This window comes from Vidua macroura, chromosome 1 (genome assembly GCF_024509145.1).
Source record: "Vidua macroura isolate BioBank_ID:100142 chromosome 1, ASM2450914v1, whole genome shotgun sequence".
NCBI classification, from domain to species: Eukaryota; Metazoa; Chordata; class Aves; order Passeriformes; family Viduidae; genus Vidua; species Vidua macroura.
In genome coordinates, this window is record NC_071571.1 from 42,444,893 (window position 1) to 42,467,612 (window position 22,720).

General features: G+C 42.5%; 1 long non-coding RNA gene across 2 annotated transcripts; it reads right to left on the reverse strand.

The window, feature by feature from the left end:
* Positions 1–4,828: 4,828 nt before the first annotated feature.
* Positions 4,829–12,657, reverse strand: LOC128814762 (uncharacterized). Of its 2 annotated transcripts, XR_008439479.1 has the most exons (5): positions 12,475–12,657; positions 12,209–12,332; positions 7,947–8,126; positions 6,235–6,404; positions 4,829–5,016 (listed from the first exon to the last, which is right to left on the reverse strand). It is a non-coding gene; the product is annotated as an uncharacterized LOC128814762 (long non-coding RNA). The 2 variants fall into 2 exon arrangements; XR_008439475.1 differs by lacking the exon at positions 12,475–12,657 and having other exon boundaries at positions 12,209–12,377.
* Positions 12,658–22,720: the final 10,063 nt, after the last annotated feature.

Sequence of the window (22,720 nt, forward strand, 5' to 3'; positions counted from 1 at the left end):
CCACACCACACACCACCTCCGCAAGCCGGCCCTGCCCGCCCGCTCCCGGGACGCGGAGTGCCGGGAGCCGCCTGCACCCTCGGAGCGGCTACGAGCGCCTCTCTCCCGGAGGGATTTGTGGAGAGGCACCGCGCTGGTGCCCGCCCTGTGCTTCTGTATTTCCAAATAGATGGAAAACAAACAAACGAAAAAGCAACTTACAGGTAAAAAGTAAATTAAAAAAAAAAAAAAAAATCCGGATGGCTGGCTGAAGTGGAGGGAGGAGCTCTGCGGAGAGTGGACGCAGCCGGGGCACCCCCGCAGCGGGAGATGCGGCGGGGCTGGGCCCGGAGGGGGATGCACCGGGCAGCGGGGCTGGGAGGGCACCGAGATTCCGCCGCAGAACCCTCGTGGCACGGCCGTGCCTCCCTCCCTTCGCCTCCTCCGGCGGCTCCCCGCTTCCCGGAAACGCCGCTCGGGATTTGACGGCAGCTGGTGCGGCAGGGTGTTGCTAGCCGCCCCTAAATCACATTCCTCAGTTCCCTCCCAAAGCGAGGGCAGAAAGGGGGTTGTCTAGAGGTGGTGAAAGAATCCCTGCTCCTTCTAAAAGGAACAGATGCTTTCTCAGGAAGGCATCTCTCAGACCCAGAAATCAGCTGTCTCTCCACTCTTAGGGCTATCTTTCCATCCAGGTTTTAGCGTACAGGCACCACTTATTTTGTAGTTTTGCTGGAGTTCTTGCCAAACCTAGGCTGGTCAGTGGACGTAGCACATTCCCAGAAGCAGCATCACAGATCCTGCCCTGTCCAACCTGTGTGACCAATACAGTCAAGGATCATCCTACAGCCTGCAGGATGGGTTTGCCAGGGACATGAGCTCTGGAATCAGATGAGACACTTCAGCTGCTTTGCCGCCATTTGTTCTAGGAATCAGAGTCACATAATGTAAAAATCCAAATGCACCTCTTTGATTCTTTTTCTCACAAAGATCTTGAAGAATTATAGCATCTTTGATTTTTGGATAAAGGAGAACAAGAAACCAGCTGCAGCCTTGTGAGCCATCTGTAAGCATCTTTTCATAATCTACTCATGTTGGGAGTGAAGGCAATTTTCTCTTTTTGATGACAACACATTATTAAAGCTGATTTAATGATGATCTTGGGAGATCAGTTCAGTTATTTCTAGCACATGAAGACAAAGCCTTTCATTCCTCCTGATTGCCTGACTGTTGCATGTAATTTATTTCTTTTGTATTATTTCCATTCATGTGGCATATTTTTCTTCTCCCATGCAAACGTATTTAAGGCCCTTGGTCCAACTGCACTCAGGTGCATTGGCAAGTCACCTGAATCTGCTCAGGTATCCATTTAAAATGACAAGTGAGCTGAATTACTTACCCCATGGAAAAACTTATTATTTTTATACAATCAAACATGAACATTTTGAAATAGAAAGTAAAATGTCAACCAGTCTTACACCAGTGACTAAAATTTAATGTTTGGAAAGACAGCAAACCCTCCCTTCTATATCATCTACTTCTATAAAAATAGACATACAAGATTGTTTTCTTTCTGCACCATTTCCAAGAGCTGGGCTGTTGCACAAGCTGCTCTTCTTGTGATTATTATAGCCATGCTAAAATCATGATAGCAGCATTAGTGATATGGGCTAAAAAATCCCCCAGCTATTTCAAAGTCAGGACACTGCTCCAAAATCAGATGGACTAGAAACAAGATTCCCCTCCAGGCATACCCAGTGGCTGTGTTTCATTGGTTCTTCTGCTTCAACCCAGGGGACGCACCTTAGGTTCACTACTTTATCTTCTTGTTTTCCTAAGCCTTCTTCTTTGGCTTTTCTTCAGTTTCTTCCTCAGCCTGGTCCACCCTTTTATAATTCTCTTCTCCTGATCCTCCATCCCTTCCTTACTCCCAAGGCATAGATTAAGCTGGGTGAAATTTTCCCAGCCTGCAGCACACACACCTCTCCTCACCATCATTTTCTTTGCTGCAGCACCTTTTCCTTCTCCCCCTTCAAATATCCTTGTTCAAAGGCACTTAGTATAACTAACTGTATTGATTTGTTTTGCTTGGACAGAATCTACCCCAGGTGTCCATTTAAAAATGACAAATGACCTGGATTGCCAACAGTCTCAAGGAAAAACTTATTGCTTTTGCTGCCATTGAGCATGAATATGTGAAGTAAAAATACAATGACTGATATTGGCAGATTCTTATATGAGTACCAGTGTCTGTGATCAATAGCAAGTCTCTAGAAACTAAAGCATTATGGATATGAATAAAGTATTTGTTACAGACACATTTCTGCAATGCATTTATGGTATCATGTTTACACAGGACCCACAGCAGATACTGCCCCATTTCCCTATGGAGTGACAGCTACAACATCAGGAGAGGGGACGGATGATTACACATCCCAAGACACAATGGAACTGCATCTGTTCCTTGTGTAATGCTTATACAGCATTGGATGCTGGAATATCAAGAGGCCCCAAAATATCCTCTGACAAGACAGCAAAGGGTGAAATGGGGAGAAATCTTTACGTAAAAAATGGAGGTAAGAAGACACTGGTAGCTGCAAGAAGAGAAGCTTGCTTTCTTGTATGGTACTTTGCCAGCTCATGGGAATAAGACCCATCCCTCATTTCTGTGCGTTCTTTGCAAGGTCCAGTAGACAAGGAAGGCCTCTCCTCTTCATCCTATGCTTTCTGCACCATGTGCGTTGTTTTTTGCACAGCCTTTTCCATCATTTGTGTTGTCAGCCAGGTTGGTGTGATGCCCTTCCACTCAGCTCATCAATTCCATCAATCTTCCTGGATACTTTCCTCCTGGGACTTTTCCTCAGTGTTAACAAAGAGCCTTCATTCACAATTTCTATTCCCAAAGACTTCCTACCTTCATGTTCACCTCTTCACCTCAGGCTCAGCTGTGACAAATGGCAATGCAGGCAGAGCTGTCTAAAGAATTTGGAGCCCTTTGGGCCAGCATGAGTCAGGACATTAAAATTATTATATAAAACATGTTATTCCAAGGCAAAAAGCACTTCTTCTACTTGGTTCAGACAAACGTTCTACATATTATGCATCCAAAGCATTGCAACAAAGTTGGTGAAGGGTCTGGAGCACAAGTCCTGTGAGAAGCAGCTGAGGGAGCTGGGGTTGTTTAACTTGGAGAAAAAGAGAGTAAGACTTTATTGTTCTCTAGAACTACCAGAAAGGAGGGTGTAGCCAGGTGAAGGTTGGTCTCTTCTCCCAAGGAACAAGTGATAGGACAAGAGGAAAGCATCTCAAGTTGTGCCAGGGCAGGTTTAGATAGGATAACAGGAAAAATTACTTCATTGAAAGGGCTGTCAAGCTCTGGAACAGGCTGTGCAGGGAAGTGGTTGAGTCACCATCCCTGGAGGTATTTAAAAACCTGTAGATGTGGTGCTCAGGGACATGGTTTAGTGGTGGATGTGGCAGTGCTGGGTTAACAGTAGGACTCAATGATATTAAAGGTGTTTCCAAGCTGAGTGATTCTATGATTATAGCAGCATACCATATGAATTGTCAAATTTAGGAAGATAGCTCTCCAGGTTTTCAAGCAAGGAAGTCCACATGTGGAGCCTACATTTAGAAGAATGTTAGATGCAATTCTTTTCAGAGATTGTGAATGCAGTTGTTTTTTTTTTTTTTTTTTTGTTTTACACCATTGCAAAACTGATTTTTAATAGTCTTAAAGCATCTACTGCCCTATAGTTTTCTATCATTACTGACCACCACCACACCCCCATATATACCCCCATAAAGTAAATTCATAGCTATGACATGAGAAATTCAGTTTGTGTAGTGCTCATACATTCTCATACGTTGCTCATGAGACATTCTCATTGTTTTGAGCAATGGCTGGATACAGACATTGCCTCGTCTCTGTCAGTGTTTCACTGATGGCTTCTGTGAAATACCTTAGACAGCTATTTGTTGGTTTATGCTTTTATTCCTTTACTGGGGCACTAAAGCTAATGATGTGTCTTAGATTTAGTTACTGAATTTTATGCCTAATACATATGACCCTGTACTGTAGTAACACTTTTCTGGTCCACATCATCTTGGGACGCCTTGAAACAAAAAAAAAAAATCATTCTGAAGCTGAAGCAAAATATTTTCTAATTTATTTATTTCTCTTCCTGAGGCTTATAGCTTTCTACCTTTGCCTCTCTTGTCCTAAGAATCAAGAGCTGCCTCAATCAATTAAAAGCCCTCAGGAACAGCCTTCATCACATGGTTATGAGCCAGCATAAGTTGTAGGCACGTAATTAGGGCAGCAGATTGCTGGGGCAGCAGAAAAAGACAGCCCCTTTGTCTATTTTGCTATGCCTGAGTTTTAGCAAGCCAAACGAGCTGCCGTGGCAGGAGAGGGTGTGTGCCAGCCATGCTGTGCTGCTGAAAGGATTGGTGCTTTCCAGGAGTAACAGTGGCTGCTCCCATTCCTTTCCTCCCTGCCCCTCAGCTGCAAGCCAAGCTCATGGAGCTTTTCAGCAAACTCGTCCCGTTTCTTTTTAGCCATGCCTGCAAATTTATATGTTATGTCCCAACTTATATATCGCAGTCATAAAACCAGACACAGGAATCTGACAAAGAAACACCATCCTTTTGCAAGAAATTCACTACTGGACTTGATAACATGCACCACCTCCAGTGAATGGGGATAAATTTACAGAAACTACTCTTTAGGATTTAATCATTTAAAAATTGCTGCATGAAAAACTGCTCAACATGGAAGATTTCTGTGCAGTTGACAACTGTAAATGAATGTTTCACTTTCCACGGCTCAGAAGTACTTGCTGACAAATTGCTGGTTCAGGAGAAGAGATACACACCCTATGTTTTCAAAAAGTATGAAGTAGTCCTTGTAGCAACATTTCTGTCACCTTTTTATGCTCTTCTAGGAATGGATCAAATCAGCTGAATAATTCTAAAATTCCTACATTAAATCCTTTCCATTGCAATTCCATACAGGTCAGGTTATCTCTTTGCGTAGATCTGTGGATGAAAAAAGTTCTATTACAGCTCTTTCCAAGTTCACCTGCCAGTACTGTTATTCACTTGCTGCTTTGTTTCCCTAACTCTGAGCTAATATAACAAGTTCTTTTTTTGCTTTCCATTCACTAACATTAAACTGCAGTTGTTTGGGACCCTTCACAGGCTCAGAAATGCAACTGTAGCCATTAAAGTCAGTTGTATGGAACAAGAAGCCTGTGAGAGAAAACAAGCAGCATATGGAAGAGTAGAATGATCCCTATAATAGTGATTCTAACAACCATTCCTAATTTGCAGACTCACCCTTGTGTAGTTTCTGCTCGAAAATAGCCTGCACTAAGCAGCTCGTTTTCTCACTAACTGAACAAATACAGAGACACTTAATTAAATGCCTGATGTGATTCCAACAGATTGAAAAGCTTTTTCTTATCCAGTATGGGGGAAGAGAACTTCTTGCTAAATGGAGTGCAAGGCCAGGTTTGGTTGAGGTCATGAAGTGCACATTGATTGAGATGTTCCTACAGCCTTGACTGTGTTTCATTATCTTCATTCACACAAGTAAAATATCATCTCTCAAGTTCATGGTAGTAATAGTAAATAATGCACCTGACGTGAAAAATGTATTTACTTTTTGGTATATCTGTGAATTTCCCTTTTTTTTCATTCCTTTTCTCTCCATTCTGGTGCCCTGAGTGTTTATGACCTGCAGAAGGTCGTATCACACACACCATTTTAGCATTGACTGATGGCTTTGTGAACCTTCCAGGGAGTGCCTCAGGTGGGTTTGTGCCTTGACTCAGCCCTGGATGAAAGTGAGTGCCAGCAACAATCTAACATCTACACGACAGAGGTCCTGCCTGCAACTCCAGTCTGTTATGGTGGTCCTGAGCAGTCAGCCCTGCCTGCCAGGATTTTTTGTGCAAGCACAGTGAAGCCAGACACATTAAAGGCAGATGCTGCATTGGCCAGCCCCTCATGAGAGTCCTGTCTGTGTCAAACATCGAAGTTACTTGCTTGACCATGTCAGTCCTATAAGCACAAAATAAGAAGGGTGATAGTTTCATATGGATGCTTTGAAAGTTGGTGTCAGTTTGCCCAGGTGTTTGTTTCTTTGCCTCCCCCAGTCAGGTTTCCTAGTGGTATCCTGTCCCACCATTCTTCCTCCAAAGCCAAATGCACTGTTCGGCCCCTCAGCATGGCAGTCACCGTGCATCATCTTACCTGTCTTGCTTTGCTCCTCACTCAGGCTTCTTCAGCTCTTCCCACTGGTTTTGCTGTTCTGGTTTTCCTCCTCGAATGACTCACACATGTAAGACCTCTCTCCAAAGAGTTCCTACCTACCAGTGGTAGCAGATTCCTTTAAATAAATTCAGGACCAAAAAAATCCTCTCCTTAAAAAAAGCATATGCATACACTGAATAATCTGTGCCAACAGACACGGCGCTCTTCTCTGATCTTCCCCAGTCATGGTTTGTCTAGAGAGGTCTCTGAGCGAGGGATTATCTCTGAAGTGGCAGAGGCATGGTGCCAAGAATGGTGGAGCCCTCATTTGGCCAGCATACAGGATAGAACTGTGAATACATTAATCACCCTAAACCTGAAACGGGGCTCCATGAAACCACACATGCTTTTAGTCCAGCTGACTTCAATTAAGATCCATGAGCACAAAAGCTGACCTCCTGGGGTCGCTTCACATCAGTGCAAACTATTATCATCCACAGAAAAACAAATCACTTCTCTATAGTTTCCAATCTATTTTATTTGCCAAGAACAGATTAGCTTCATTTTGCACTCTATATATACAGCTTTTTACATAAACCTGTATATGCAAGGTTTTACATGTGAGAGGCTGCTGGACAGGCATTTTCATTTTGACTTCTATCTGCTGAGCAAGGTTGGCTGTATTTTGGGAGTCTGCCTCTGCATACTTAATACTGTATTTTTCAGTTTGCTTCTCTTTCTTCACACAGTAATTTAACCCCACTTTCCAAGACTAATACAAAACTAACCAACAGATGTTCGAGATCAGACAGAAGGTGGATGTGCCTTCTTTTTAAGCATCAGTAGGAGCAGATGTTGATGAGAAGGCTGTTGAGACAGGGCTACCACAAGTGGATAATTCCTCTGAAATACCCTCTCAATTGCTGCCATCTCAGGCCTTAGAGACTCCTTGAGCCAGATGTTATATCTGGTCTAATAGCACCTCAAGGACCTCTCTGCCTCTGAATGTATTTGATGGCTTTTGGGGCAAATGCTTGTGCAGCAGGCAAATCCACAAGGTGCCTGTCTGTTTCTTAAAGGTTCAAATGGATCTTGAATGCCAGAAAGGATCTGGTTTAAACAGCTTGGCTCTCACAGCAAGCTCTACACTTGCATGGAGAAACATGTCCAAAACCTTCTTTATTTATCTGAGACTTGCTTAATTCTTTCATAAATGTAAATGCTTATCCAGTTTTATAACTGTTGAGGCTTTTTTAGGGTATTTTTATGTTTGCCTACTGCTTATATAGAGTTATTAGTTTTAGTGTAGAGATGAAAAATGAAAACATGAATTGTTGTAACGTCATTGCTTTAAATTCTTAAGTCTGTTTGTGAAAGCCCAAGTAAGACTAGAAAAATCTGTACACTAATAATTTGATATTGAACTTTAAACCCCCCTGCATGGATTGTCTGAAGGAGCCTGGTCAGACAACACCAGACTCCAACAGCATCACAGAAAGTCTCAGTGTGCGTATGTGGCCTTTGCTGTGCATGAAATGTCTTTTCGTGGGCTGTATACAGCAGCAAAAAGAGCTTTATTGGAGTGTGATGGGCTACAGAGGATTTTTTCTGGCTCCCTGCACAAGCTGTATTTCATCAGTACTAAACTGTCTCATAATCAGCTTAATTACATGGATCACTTTTAATTACATGGATCACTTTTACAGCCATACCTGGGCAGAGCTTTCTGACCAAAAAGTGAATTTCAAACTTCACATCTTTTTAGGAGTCTGACTGTCAGCACCTGCCCTGGGCCTGATCTGTGACCCACATGCCACCAGCTGCAGGTCCCTCTGACCTTTCCTTCATGTTTCTAGCAGACTTTAATTCACATGAGGTATAACTTTGCAAGACTTTTGGACAATAAAACACATGAGAAAACGGTGTGAATTAGGGGCTCTCAGGGTCAGAATTTAACAACCAACAAGAGTTAAAGTCTAAGCCTATACAGTCTGAGAAACATATGATTCACTTTTGCATTAAATTATAAACATTTGTATGACTCTGCACGGAATTTTAGAACAACCTGATCTTATGAGGAAATTGCATCTGTTCCTGAGTATAGTTACAAGAAAAATCTAGCAGGAGAACTAGACTGTTAGTGCCACCTCATCCTAGTAACAAAGCCAAAAAAAAAAAATAGAGAAAGAAGGTTCAAACATTCAAGCAAACCCACAGTGTTTCCATTCTGGTCTCATTCAGAAAAGAGGCTTGCTGCTGTCACCTGGAAAGGGTGAAATATTAAGAAACATGACACCTACTGCTGTCATGGGTGCCTGCAGTGATCATCCACATTTATGCCACTATTCACCAAAGGTGACAGACTGGAAACTAAGGGACTGCTCAAATGAGAAGTGCTCTCCTGAATTGCTAGACTCCCAGTGAAATACACTGAGTCAGACTCCAAGGCAGCTTGCAGAAATGAGGCCAGTGGCAGCTCTCCATTGCTGACACAATATGCATGTTTATTGAAGAAGCAAGTGGGAATAGAAGTAGTACAGCATGCCCAGGGCAAAGAAAAGCATGTTTGTGCGGAGCACATCAGACAGATCACCAAATAATTGTTCTGTGAAGATCTGACCTCTGTACTGCTGCCAAGGGCATGGAAATATGGTATTATGAGAAGCAGCTCTCATTAAGCATCTTATATTTCTACAAGACAAAAATGACAGAAAATGCACAGCAAATTTGTGGCTCTCAGTTCTTTCAGCTGTTTTCACTCCACTACCCAACAATACCTGTCTCATCCCTTTTAACTAGAGACATCCCAATACATTTTCCAAGTCACTAGCAATTTTGCCTCCTTTAGATATGAGTACATGAAACAGAAAATCCCAGACATGAAAGAATGTAATATTTTCTAAAACTTTTGTTAGAGTTGTTTACAGTTACCCCTGTTTCCCAGAGCAAATGCAGTTGATTTCTAGGAACTGACAGCCCACTGACAAACTGGTCTGTTGAGACCAGGGGGTATTCATTCTTTTGAAGTTGATTTCTCTATTGATTCAACTCTACTGATTTTATTGAATTCTGTAGTAATAAATTTTACAAAGCTAAACTTCACAGACAAAATTCTCCCATTCTTTGCAGATTTTTTTTTCATACACAGAAGGTAACAGTGTGAACTAATTAGCTTATGCAACAAATTCATATAACTCTTTTTCTTCACTGATCGTTACTTAAAGTTGCTTCTGGATACATTCTCTCCCTAAGGCTGGAAATGAGACACAAAAGAGTCTCATGTATTTTTCTTTTCACTCATAATAAAAATGACATTGAGGTCTCTTCATAAAATGAAAATTTCATTACTGACTACTGCTTTCTGCAGAGATTTTTAAAATTCTCTTCACACAAAAGTATTTTTAAAAATCAGTCTGCTGCTAGGAGATGAAAATTTGTCTATAGGATTGACATTTTTTCATCAAAATTTTTATTCCAAATAAAAAATATCCTTTACAGCAAAAATGACATTAAATCAGCCCACAGACACAATGGTGAAAATGCAAGGATGGGCTGAGTTCAGCAGGAAAGACTGAAAGTGCTTCCCCAGCCCTCTCCTCACAATAGTTAATTGCCTGTTGATCCCAACATTGTTGTGGGAAATGGAAAGTGTCTATGTCAATCCTCACTGAAAGAGACAATAATTGGATCTGGGTCTCTCATGCCGTGGAAGAGAGCTTTTAACAGGCATTATTTTTGGCAAAAAGGGTAAAATACCTGCCAGCTACTTAGCTTCAAAGGGTGATTTTCCTTTGCCAGTTCCCAAAAAATACCTTGATATCCATTTAGGGGAAAGGAGAACAAGCTGCCCATCCTGAATGGAACAAGGTGGCTTTCTGTGACACAAAGATAATGTCTTCCCTCCTGGAGACAAACAGGAACTAAGACTTACTCCTCTGTATTTTCCTCTCTCTTTTCTGTCATTTCTAAGGAGGATGTCATGGAGTTGCCTGTTTGGAGGCACTTCTCTGTCTCCATGCACAATCTAGAGAGCCACAGGGACTAGATGATGGCTGTGCTCTTCATCAGGAGATAAATGTGTGGGAGATACCTATTTTTTCTGCTAGGTATGGACTTCTACCCTTAACCACTGACTGAGTAAGGACAGTAAAGGTTTCACCACAGTATCTTGTCTCTGGATACAGGTAGCAAGGAAATAGCTATGGCAAAACCACATTTCCTTCCCAGGGTTTGTGGTCAAGGCTCTTGGGTTAGACTGGTTTTGTCAGCTAATCCCACCCTGAAAGGCAATATAATGTGGTTTGAACAAAGAGGAAAAAACACTTATTTTAAAAAAAGGGAACAAGATTTTGTCTCCTAAAATATACAAGCATTTCTTCCCAGGGTCTCTTTATGAATGCATTAGATTTATATCTTGACCTTCAGTATGAGACTACATGCAGCCAGGACAGAGCTGTGCCTCTGTGGACACCTGGGGGACCAGTTATTTCATAGTCTTAATGAATCAGAAGAAGAGTTTTAAAATAGTAGCTCCAGCTTGCTTAGAATACAGCCAAGCAATCCACAACACTGCCTGCATGGTGACCTGCCAGGTGACCTGCCCCCCCTGCCAGGAGATGGAAATGGGGGGAGAAAAAAGGTTAATGCATTCCAGGGGGGAAGAACAAGCATAGGTAGGATGGTGAGCCAAGCTAAGAAACAGAGAGATTTTGCTTTTTTCCAGGTAGTTTCCTTGCTGGTTTTAGAATGTGATTTAGACTGAGATGTTTGGGTCAGTTTGAAAAAACAAATTTCTTTATTTATTCCCAACAGGTGAAAGATCTGCCATGTCTTGCACTGAACCACCGGCAGGCTCTAATTCATCTGGTGAAACCTGCTCTCAGATGCACAAATGCTGAGAAACTCATGAGACCATATTCAGATACAAAAAGGATCCCAGAACATTTTCCCACAGTTCTTGGAAGCTTCTGTTCATTTCATGCTAGTGGCACTTTAAAATATAAAACCTACCCCTTCTAGGAAGAAAGAGAAGACTTAAATCAGAACTGGGCCTGTTATGCAACACAACATTGCATGAGCACAGAGACAACTACTTAAGGTTTGGCAGCTTGTGATTAATACCAAGCCTAGTCCACCTCCCAGTAAAGGTATTTTCCAATTGATTTCTATGGGTTTTGGCTTAGGCCCACAGTGCACGTGCTATGGATTGTTCCTCTCATCCTAGGCTCTCAGAAGTAGTAAACAAGTAGGAATGAACTCAGAAGGGGAAGAAGGGTCCCATTTTTTCCCTATTTTTGCATGGACCAATTCTATGGGACTAGGTAACTTCCTGCTATCCTTTAATTTGAGGTCTTTTTTACAGTTTTGAGAGTAGCACTGTGACACATTTGAAACATCCATTCTCTCATGCCCAACTGGCTTAGTAACCATAATAACCTTGTTCCACTGAGGTGCAGTAAAATATATATAAAAGCTGCAATTTCTCTGATTACACACCCCTACTGGGAAAATAGCAAAAAGACCAAAGTCTTCTGTAGAAAAAAAAAGCAGCTAAATTTTAAATTTTCTGTATTGATGCTGCCCACTGAAATTTCCTTCTGACAGCAGTTCAATGGTAACAGAATTGAGCAATATGCTCCACAGGAAAAGATAACAAAGAATCGATATCTAAACAATTTCAGGATCATCTCTGAATTTGATGTCCAGCAGATTAGTTTATATCATAATGGTTCCTCAGTCCTATTTTAAGCATCTTAGAGAAGGACACTTTGTAACCCAGTTAAAATGTTTCCTTATCGACAGAAATCAATATCCAACAAGGCAGCAATGACCTCTCCCAAATTTTGTTAATGCTCACTACAGGAGCAGTTAAAATATCAATCCCAGGGAACCCACTGCAAAATTGAACAAGTTTTAAATAATCCAGCATGGTAAAAGGAGCTTCTAACAATTCAATAAGAAAAAACAAGATTACCTCTTCATGGGAAGAGCCTGGGAAAAGGAGATTGCTGGTTCTTCCTTCCTTCACACAGACTAACTAGTTCTGGGTGGCTGTGCCTGTTTGACTTGGTCTTGAGACAAGGCAACAACTCTCAACACTTCTTGGAAACATAAGAGAATAGTTCATATATATCTCATACATATATGCACACATACACACACTTACATTTATATATATATATATATGTGTCTGTTCTTCACAGACATACATATATTCCTGTGTGCATCAGGTATCCTCACCTGTGTTTTTGGAGTAGGGCTCCTAGGACAGTGATGTGCTTGATTCCATGCATGGCACATAAATCTTCATTGTAGTGGCTGGAAATATTAACAGTACAGCTACAGACACCTTAAATGATGGCCAATGCTGAGAAGCAGATACTGACAAGCTGATATTGCACACAGTTCTCTTGGATTGAATCATCATTGACTTGATTTCATCCTTCATTACACTCATTCTTCTTAACATTTTGCTAAAGTCCACTTTGCTTCTACTTGCAACTTTCTGATCCTTACATTAGTGACCCTCATCAGCTGGTGGATTGATTCAGAGCAGCTCCAGCTACCTCTGTTACACTTTGCACATCTGCATTTTAACTTACCTCTATTCTCATGTCCCTGGGGTTCATTCAATGCACTCCTCTTGCCCAGCTATCCACAAGGGTAGCTGAACACAACTCCCTAGTGCAGTTGTGTTCCTACCTTCCAGGACCTTGTATCCAATACAGAAAAACACAATGTCTTTAGCTATTTGGGAAAATCCTCCCTTTCTTTTCCTAATGCACCTGAGTGGAGCTCTAGCTGACTGTCAGACAGTTTCCCAGTCTCAGCAAAAGCCAATACAGGAAAGAAAAATGAAGCAAACTGGAAGAGAGGAATCTGGTCTGAGTCAAGCATAAAGAAGCTCACAATAGCTTGAAGAAGAATGGAAGAAATTATCTGCTTTGTTGATGTAACAGACCAAAAACTATTCATCTTGCATGGCCTTTGCACAGCAAAATGTTCACAAGGGGAATGCTTCTCATCCCTCTCCCTCTCTAAAGCGGAATGGATGGGGCATTCTCCTGCAAACATTGCAGGAATAAAAATTGGATTCTCCTGGCCTGATCAGCCAAGTACATTTTTATCTGTGGTGGCAGAAAAAATTAAGTGCTGGAAAAGGTATTGCACAAACTGCAACTTAGGGGGCTTTACAATCACTCTTGTTTATTGCCAATTGTTTTAAAAAGATCCAGTGGATCACTGGAATCACTGATGAAATGGGGAATAAAAGGGATGATTGTGTCACATGCTTGAGACATAAAAGGTACATGGATTTACCTACCTGATGTTCCAGGACAGGCACTGAGTAATTTTGTACTGCCCAATTTAGAAACACACTCTGGTCTTTTTTCTCAATTGCAAAGGTGATTAATTTCTGAGCTAATTAAACTGCATAGTAATTACCTTGCTTGTTTTAATGTGTCCTCTAAAAATGGTACCATTGTATTTGTCATACTGGTGAGTACTTATAAAATGCTTCTCTTTCTTGCTGGTGCTGTTCAGAGGCAACTCCTGGGGGTTCCAACACTTGCATCCTTTGCTGCTCAGACCCATTTCTCCTGGGAGCCAGATAACCCTGGCAGCAGAGAAGCTGCAAGCACCAGCCAGGAATGGAGAAACTCCCAGAAAACCTGAAGAGAAGGAAGTTAGTAACCAAATGAAATTTTCCTGTTCAATTGGTGAATCTGGAAACAGCAAGAGAAGAATATTGCCTCCATGAGAAGGCAACTACACAAGTCCTGGTGGAAGGTCAGCTTGTGCCTTTGGCTGCCTGGGCCATGCAGCTGCAGGGCTCATGTGGGGCTGTTTGGATGGCTCCACTGGCTGTCACACCCTGTGCCTGGAGCAGGGTGCCTGAGCAAGGAGGACTACAGCTTGTCCCTGTCCTTCTCCTTGCCATCTTTGACCCAGCTGATGACCACAGGGCTGCGAGGACAGAGGGGAAGAATACCAGCCACTTCCAGTGGTCACCCCGTCTCCTCTCACAGGAAAGTGAGTAAGAGTGTTTTCACACTCTCCCTGCTTATATCTTTGCTTGCATTTCCTCTGCAAGTCATCCCACACAAAACCAGCTCTTCCTTGGCCAACACCACCCTGTCTTCAGTGGGAGCTTGAGTGGAAATGGAGTAACAATCCACATTTGGGTTATAGCTGTGGGAAAACAACTTCATCCTCATAAGAGTTTGGTTATAACCACATTATCATATTGGCAAGCTATTTAAAGCATAAAAGAAAATGTCTCTTTTCTGCTCAGCTGTGGTATCTTAGGCTGTATTCCAGCCAAGGAGCGCCTGATAAAGACTCTGTATTTTTCCATTAATTAAGATGCTTTAATTAACTGGGACAGCTAATTTGAATTAGCTCTAGGAATAGGTATAGCCCTCAAGAGAGCAAAGAACAATGGCTGCAGTTAATTCAGAATAGATGAGGGAAAGCTCTGCTTTAGGAGAGGCATTCAACCCTATAGACCAAGGCATCACTGGATGCACAGCTGGTCATTTAAATGAACCAGGTTTTGTTTTATCTAATTTTTTTTACAGTCAGTACTTGTTTGTCCTTTCAGGAGTTACAATCACTGGGGTTTTTTTCCCCATGATGTGATCACAGCTAGGTTTTTGCCTGGACAAAAAAGATACTTTTGACAACCCTGTATTGCCTTCATATGACACAAGAACTAGAAAGAGCACCCAGGCTGGCACACTGCATTTTCCTCAACCCTGAGGCATGAGCAGTTCTTTCCATTACTGCCTTTCCTTCACCACACTGAGGGACCTCATGTGAAAAACCAACACTCTGATGGCACATACTGGGCTCACCCAGCTTGTTAAAGCAGGGAGTAGGGGTGGAAGATGAGATCAGAAGCCTCTGATGGAGCAGGAGATCCAGGGCTAATTCCATAGATGATTCCTGATCCAGAATGGACAAAGAGCCTTTCCAAAGAGGCAAGCTGGACTAGGCATACAGAAAGCCATCAGAGGTAATTGCTTTCTTACTTGCACAAGCACAATTGTCTTGGGAACAGAGGTGAGAGGGGAAAACAAAGTGCAAATTTTGATCAGCCATTGTGATTATTCGAGCAATAGCTTTGCATTTTAAACTCCCTGGCAGGGAGAACTTGTTCTGCAGAACAGGTAGGTCTGTCTGCAGGTGCAGACAAATCTATAGATGATTGTTCTCTACACCGAAACATGCCAATAGTCTGGCCTGTAGAAGGACTTTGATGCTAGATACTAAAAAGAAAGTGTTCACTCTAGAGTGAAATGTTCTAGCTAATCAAAAACTGCCACAGCCAGGACAGAGTCCTTATCACTGGACAGGTGTGCAGATAGCAGTGGCCTCCAAGCCCAACAAAAAACCCACTATTTTAGAAATAGCAGATACTTCTCCTCCTTGCACAAACAGCTGCGGTTGGACATTGTTGGAAAAGCCACAGCATACTTGCTCTTTTCCTACCCTGACATGAATCCTTCACATCAGATATGATGCAGGATCCCAAGCCAATGACTTTGATTTCTTGAGACTATGATTCTTTTTTTCCCTAGGAATTACTACTTTCAGCTCAACAAACACATCACCCTGTCCTAACAGAAGCACAGGTTCTGTAGGACACGTGTAAAACATAAAACAGCAGATTAAAACATTTTTAAGGCTTCTGCAGATCAGTTGATCCAGTTTTCTCCAGGAGCACATCAGAACAAGAACATGAAAATATGCTTGCAAAAGTCTCCATGGGGATAACCACCCTAGATTCAAACAAGGGCATTGCATTCCCCACTTTTCACCCTCCAAAATATTGTAAACTCCTATTAACCCTAAATGAGGTACCTCACTCACTACCTGAAGGACCCCAAAGAGGTGGCCAGCATCAACATGAGACTGACAGTTTTCAAAATATTTTTCAGTTCATCATTTTCCCAGAAAACCTGGATTTGTTTGCATGTTTCTTTGCTGATGGGGGGTGGCGTTTTTAGCTCTTTTGTTTAAAAATAGTAATCTATTTTAAAAACCTGATTGCTACTAAATACACCAGGAAGGCTCCTTCAAGTAAACAATTAAACAATTACAATGGAAGATATTAAAACAAGGTTTCTGTAATATGATGAGATTGATTTAAGAGGGTTACAGGAAGCTGGAGCCTGCTGTTCTGTGACAAATGGTTTCCCTGAGAAAACTCAGCAAGGGAAACATAATTACATAATGGAATTGATCTTGAAATATCACTAGCTCCTGGGTTTGGAAATCAGCAGCCCCCAATGACCTTCTATTTAACATCTTTATTCATGAACTAGGAAGAGAAAAGGTAAACACATAAAGGATAAACCAGTAGACAAGAAGGGCAATGTCAGGCTTGTTTAGCCCATGGGGAACTCAAATGGAAAGAGATCTGATTAGGGAAGTGAATCGGGATGTTACAGGCTACCTCAGAAAACAAGTCTAATGAGTCATTTAAGGGCAGGACAGAATGGAGACCTGCAGAAAGATAGAAGCAAGACAAGCAGAAGGCAAAACAGAACTTATTGAAGTGAACTAAGGTTACATCAGAAGTACAGTTGGTGCCCATCTGACCCTAAGTGCTCTAGAAGCTCTTTGCTTCTCAAACACTGCTGCACTCAAACATCAGCTCTGATCACCAAAACAGAAAAATCAAGAGTGTAAGTGCAAACTGTGCTTCCCCACCCTCTTCATCTTGAAAAATGTTGTTGCTTATGGCACGTCATCACAGGCTGTTCCCTGAAGGCACTGGTAACACCAGTTAGCCTTTGGGACAACTCTCATAGTGGCAAGCAGGTAGGAAAATCTGCTTCTCTCCATGAAAATCAGTGTACTTGGAGCCCAAGAGACTGGCAGTGGCTGTGGCTCCAGGAGGGATTGATTTCATTCAGGAGTGAACATGAGGACCAGGAAATGCCAGGACCCTGTTCCCTAGGACACAGAAAATTGTGCCCACAAGATGGGCAAAACCAGGAAGCCTTAATGGTGGAAACCTCAGGCTTGAAATCCATGGCCAAAACTGAAAGGGCAGCTCTTGCACTTCAAGCAGCTACAAAATCTTTGTTCAGTGCTAAATAAGAGGCTGTTCATCAGGATGCGGGCTGGAGGAAGCACCAACTTCTCCCATGTAAGGCAAAATGAGGAGACAGTCAAAGAGTCTGCAGCCTTCTCAAACAACAGCTGTTCAGCTTTCTATCTCCATTCCTGCCTCCTGGTGCAAAAGTGCTGCTGGCAAACAAACGTAGACCAGGTTTAGCGGTACTCATGGTTTTCCAGCATCCTCCTTACTGGAGGATGGGGAGAAGCTGCTGTCCCAGCTACTTAAAGCCGGTAGGAAAATCCAGAGACGGACACAATGAGTGATGGCTGCCCGATTTGGCTTTTCCTGCCAACGGTGCCCAGCCTTAAAGTCTCCCCGTATTCCCCGTGGAGCGAGAGTGGCACCTGGTGGTCACATCGCCCTCGCACTAGCCAGACGGATTTTTTTATTACTATTTTTTTGAGTGCTTGGTAGAGTGAAAATGACAGAGGAGCACTTGGTATAGAGCAGTCGTGATTAACTAGATCAGTCACAACCACTGGCTGCAATTAGTCCTGTAACTCATTATTTTCCAACGCCCCTTGTCATTCAAGTAGTGCCAATTCACACCAGTTTTTGCAACACACCCACTGCACAAGCCTCCCTGCCCACTCATAATGCTCCTGTGAGTGGAAAGGAAGTAATGAGGACCTGTCCTAGCTTGCTGAAAACATGTTTTACTTTTTTTTCCTGGCTTAAAAAAAAAAATTCAGGGCTTTCTATGCAGGCAGAAATAAAATAAGTCTGTTTCCAATCAGCTACCAAATGCACATCCCTAGAGACGCTCAGGGACACATGTGCCTTGGAAGAAAATATTGTTATTCTCCTTCTGTCTGTCATTGAGACACTCTGTGCCTCGGCAGGACATGACTTCTGTATATCCCTGCACTCTGCAAACCCTGTGAATAATAGATGTGCTCTGAGGCAGAACTTCTGCCAAGGCTGCTCCTGACATTGTTAACTTGTCTGGCAAGTTGAATTTTTGGTGCAGAAGAGCTCTTTCTGAGAGATGAATAGAAAAACAAGCCCATACAAAGCACTGAACCTAAGACAACCTGTTTCCATTGAATTCAGATCTTGTGGCTGAGTGGTTTTTGTATGACTGAAGGGTGATTAGAAATCAGAGTCTGATGATTTGTCTGTCTCTTTACTTTTGACAAACCAAGTCCTATTGGAAGTTTTTATGTAGCTGGGCCCCTCTCTCTCTCCTGGGCAGTGTCTTTGCTGTCTAAAAGCAGCTTACTCAAACTGCTGTCTCTCCCTGCTTGAGATGTATTTTTTCCCCAGCTGCACCTTTCCTAGAATTCACAGGAACACAACAACTCAGAGATCAGTACCTGTCTGCAGGCTTGGTAGGAGTTGCCCAATGTTTTCAGCAGTCACCAGGATGGGCGGTGAAGGATGCACACACTGGTGTGGGCACACAGTGTGACAGCATGAGCTGCACTTCTTTAGGAAAATAGACTACAAGGCCTGGGACTGCATGAAACAAAATCCATCTCTCCGTAGCTGTTGTTCTGCAAAGAAATTATAACAGCAAAGATGAGGCAATTATACAGCAACTGCCACAGCACAGAAGCTGCCAGGGCTGGCTTTCCTTTGTGCTAGGGTCACCTTCCCAAGCACCATAACTGCACTCAGAGAGGGATATCCACCTGTCTGGCACTGCTCCAGCACAGGTAGCAACCAGAGAAAAGGTGACTTCATGTGAACACTCTATCATTTCAACGAAACGTGGGACCTGCAGGTACAGTCTGAGAATGGCTTTTTTAACATGAAAGACACTCAAGGTAACAGAAATGGTACATGATGTATCTCGGATGTATCCCAGAAGGTTCTTCTGGTGAAGAAAACAACAAAGTGCCAGCACCCTTCCCACCAGCAAGTTTTTTCTCCTGTTCTACTCCAAGGGTTGCATCCCTGATGCAAGGGCAGAGGTTGTAGAAGAAAGAGCAAAATTAGGGGAGAGAGGTGGTAGGCAAAGTGCTCCATCACTGGGAACAAGTGCTAAGAATACAGTCATTAAAAGGCAACAATGTAGAAGTGCAAGATGAAAAGAAAAACAGCTTTGAGAGATAAAGGATTTACTCTTTCTTGTTTCTCCTTGAGATGTGCCCATATATGGCAGAGGAGCATTGATATTCTTGCCCCAACATCTCCAGAGATACAGAGCTTGCTGCTCTCTTTTCCTCTTGGTTTTGCTTTGTATCATTGTCATCATCGAATCATAGAATGGTTTGGGTTGGACAAGACCTAAAAGATCCTCTAGTTCCAATCCCCTGCCATAAGCAGGGACACCTTCCTCTACACCAGATTGCTCCAAGCCCCATCCAACCTGGCATTGAGCAAACCCAGGGATGGGGCATCCACAACTTCTCTAAGCAACCTCTCCAGTGCCTCACCACCCTGGCAGTAAAGAATTTCTTACTAATTTCTAATCCAAACCTAACTCTAACCCAATTCCCCCTTGTCCTGTCACTAGATGCCCTTGGTATAAAGTTTTTCTCCATCATTCTTGTCAACTCTCTTCAGGTACTTGAAGACCACAATAAGGTCACCCCAGACTATTCTCATCTCCAGGCTGAACAATCCCAATTCTTTTAGCATTTCCTCATACAAGAGGTGCTCCGTTCCTCTAATCATCTTAGTGGCCCTTCTCTGGACTTTCTCCAACAAGTGAGGAAGGGAGGAAAATACTGCCAACCCCCTAACCCCAGACAAGTTCTGTGCAACTGAGCTGGACCAGGTCTTGTCACCAGTTCAAAGATCTGCTTACACAGAGGAGCAGAGCAATGGTAAGCCACAGCGTGAGCTCAAACTGCTGTTGTCCCACTAATGCAATGCTCAGGGTCAACCTCTTTTTCTGACACACAGGGATTTTTCTAGTTTAGCTTATGTCATGCTAAAATGAGTTTAAAACAAATGAAAAAACAGTGTTGCCTTTATTCCACAACAAAAGCATCCACACAGGCCACCAGCCCAGCGGAAGGACTGAATTGGATTTACCAGTAATTGTTACATTTCTGCCCAGAATCACTCAGTGGGGATCTGTACTGTGTTTTGTGAGGTCTGTGCAGAACTAGGAGGAACAGTACAACCAGGGCCTGTTTTGATATCCATGTCACATGCTCCTGCAACTGTTCTAGCACTGCTCATACAAACAGAGAAATACTACTGCCTTTCTCCATCCCAACATCTCATAGTTGCCCTCAGAGTTCAAGAAGTCCAGTGATGTTGCTTCTGGGAAAGGATGTGGCTATGAGACACATTCCTGCATCGTGGCTGGAGCCATGTGATGTCATCTGCAGGCTGAAGGTTTGCAGCACAGAAATGATTACGGACCTGGAAGTACAAAAGGAGAAGTACCAGCTTTGTGTGAAATACACTGCAGGGTTCAACTGTAAAGCCGTATGGTTAATGCAGGACTGAAAAACACCATCTGGAACTGGCTTTATTTGATAATTTTTCTGTGTTGGAAGAGAATAAAAGGAGAAATAAACAAGAGTGCTCTCAACCTACAGAAGGTAAAAGGATGGGAATAAAGCAAATGAACATTAACCTGTAAATAATACTAAATATTAAAGATAATTTAAAATACCAAAACCAGACGCACATTGTAAAAATAACACTAAATAGCAAAGTTGCCAAAAAACAGCAGGATACAGCCTTTTCATCTGCTGGTCTGAATTTGATAGTCATAACTTTCATGGGAAAAAAGGCTCAAGTACTTGAGAGACTTGAGAGAAAACCTGTTTGGTATTTGGTGAGAAACAAGTCCCTGCCAGAGGCAGATGGCAATGTGAACTGCTCCTCTGGAAGGAGCAATCACTTCTATGGTGGGAGAAGATAAAGCACTCTGAGACAACAGGATACAGAAACATCACACTAACAAATCCTCTTGACACAGCAAACTAAGAGATTTCATTATCAAGAGTTTGAGAAAATCTCCTGTAACCATTTGTGTTGTATCAATAGAGAACTGCTATCATTCAGAAGAGCTGTAGAATGAGGGAAGTTAAACACTAGGTACTAGGAAAAAGAGACAGATTTGGAATGTACATCCACAAAGATGATCAGGGTCAACCTCTTTTCTGGCACACAGGGATTTTTCTTGTTGTTCCCACTATTAAGTTGTTCCCACTGTACATTCACACACAAGATAAAAACACTGCATGCCACGTACAGTCTCTGCAATACAACACAGCATTTTTCCTTTGAAACAAGATGCATTTGGAAAGATTTATTAACCAGTTGCTGAAGTCACACATGCAAGTACCTGTAGACCTCAAATGGCACTGACCACACAGTGGCATCTCAGAACCACACGGAATGTGCAGCAGCCAGGGAGAGCTGAGGGGCTGCCCCAGGATGGGCCCAAAACTCACATTGGCATTGGGCAGAACCACAAACAAAAAAAAAAAAAAAAAAAAAAAAAAAAAAATAACAAACAAAAAAAAAAAAAAAAAAAACAAAAAAAAAAAAAAAAAAAAAAAAAAAAAAAAAAAAAAAAAAAAAGCAGGCGGATGCATGCACAGACCCAGGTGTTTTAATAGTTCCTCTCCTAAATGACTGCACTATTTGTGGAAACATGTGAGAACAGAATTGCAACATGAATGATGGATATTCCTCCTGGTTGTCAGTAGGGCCAAGCCAGAATACACATGGGTTAGTGGCTAGTCTGTCAAGCAGGGAAGGGAAAGAGGCTGAGTTTCTGCAGGACAGCATGGTCCCCATATTGTAGGGAAGGAACAAGCACAGCAACATCATGACACCTTGTAAAATCATTTGCATTCATTTGCATGTACATGAAATCTCTGCAGAACCCCAGACCTTGCACACTATATTAAGAAGCTACCACCAGCTGTAACCATCTCACAGCAAAAAGCTATCATTTCGATGAAATACTAATTGCAGAGCACATCCTACTAGGGCTCCTCAGAGAGGAGTGAAAAGCTGTGGGGAGGACTGCACATGCAGTTCATTTGCATCAGTTGTCCTTATTATTCCTCCAGGTTCTCTTTTCATTCTTCAGTATCAATTATAGCTCATGCTGTGACAACCATGGGGTGTAAAGGGAGTGAAGGGGAGGCATGTTGAGTGACTGGCAGACATTTCAGGAGGCCTAGCTTACCCCACTGCATCTAATTTTTTTCCCTAATTCCTTATTTTTCCCTAATTTCCTTTTTCTCCCCCCCAAAACCTCCATAGGATATACTCAGGGATATATTGAATCTAGGCAAAAAACCTGATGGAAAAAAATTCCTGCTTTCTTTGCATAAATAACCCTGTTGATCTCCTCCACAGACAATGAACAAATAGCTGTGCATATCCAGAGCTTTCGCCCATGTTTGGGAAGGTCCCGAACGGGAGGCG